Genomic DNA, 1,173 nt, shown 5'->3' on the forward strand with positions numbered 1-1,173 from the left:
GAGAGTCTGCAGGGAGACCTCGTTTTCAACGATGTCACTTAGTAACCAGCACCAAGGTCATGACAGTGAGCAAGGCAACAGCAAGCACCCAAACAACGGGTTATTTGGACCTCAAAGACACAAGACAAACACATCACAAACACTGTGCTCTCAACGTCTGCTGTTAAAATCCGAATGGCACAACAAATAAATAAGAAACAGGACCTGCATACAGATGTCCTTGGGTTGCAGGCTAAGAACGTTCTGATTTACTGTAAAAGTACATCTTTATTGTACACAGGAAGTACAGTACAGTACAAGTTGCGGTTCTGGGGCTCCCTCAAACAGCAATGCACAATTTATTCCATCGGAGGGATAGAACCATAAATATAAGGCAGCAAAATCTGGCTCTTACAAACACATAACATTTTAAATATGGCAGCATTCATTTTTGGGATATGTATAAAAATAAGAGACAACAGTGATGTAAAGAGGAAAGTAAAACTATAAAAAGCGGCATTTCTTCACCTGGAGGACCATGATGGACGGAAAGAAGAGGTTACAGTAGAGATAACAGAAATAACACGTTATTAAGCACGGTAAAAAAAATATAAACCTCCAATACCAAATACCAGACTAACAGGTCCCTGTTAAGTACAATGATTCTGAAGACAATGATCATCTTTGTATTGGTTAATGTGAAATTGTCCTGGTTAACATTTCTACAGCTTCTGATAATATTCAAGATAAAAAAAAGGCAAATCCAAAACTTTGAATGGCAAAGTATCAACCGCTCGTAAAAACTCATCTATATTTGAACTGTTTTTTAATAATTAATGTCAACAGTTCAGAATTAAATGACTGTAAAATTGGTGGGTTCAGTGGTTAAGGTTGATAATGCAGCGTAAGATAAGGCCTGTGTTCATGCCTTCACCACTTGGGCCAAATTAAATCAAAATGTCACCTGAGCTTCTGCCTCTCCTAAAGACGCAGAGATACTGAGCCGGGCACGGGTCACCACGGTTACCGTTTCACCACGGTTACCGTTTCCCTGGTTAGCTGCAGCATTAAAAGCACGTGTGTGCAGTGTCTGTGTGTTTTGTCTCAGTGTGGGTCGTTGAAGGCACTTGATGGGAGATCGCTGGCAGTGGAGGGGCTGGGCTGTCAATCACTCTGTAAACACTAGAAACCTGC

At 40.9% G+C, this 1,173-nt stretch overlaps 1 protein-coding gene across 1 annotated transcript in view; it reads right to left on the reverse strand.

The window, feature by feature from the left end:
• Positions 1-247: 247 nt before the first annotated feature.
• The window catches only part of LOC133138359 (DNA damage-regulated autophagy modulator protein 2-like), a 14,492-nt gene continuing 13,566 nt past the window's right edge, over positions 248-1,173 (reverse strand). Inside the window, exon 8 of the mRNA XM_061257014.1 lies at positions 248-1,173. This exon is cut by the window's right edge and continues 1,790 nt beyond it. The gene's annotated coding sequence lies outside the window, so the exon portion shown is untranslated.

This window comes from Conger conger, chromosome 10 (genome assembly GCF_963514075.1).
Source record: "Conger conger chromosome 10, fConCon1.1, whole genome shotgun sequence".
NCBI lineage: Eukaryota > Metazoa > Chordata > Actinopteri > Anguilliformes > Congridae > Conger > Conger conger.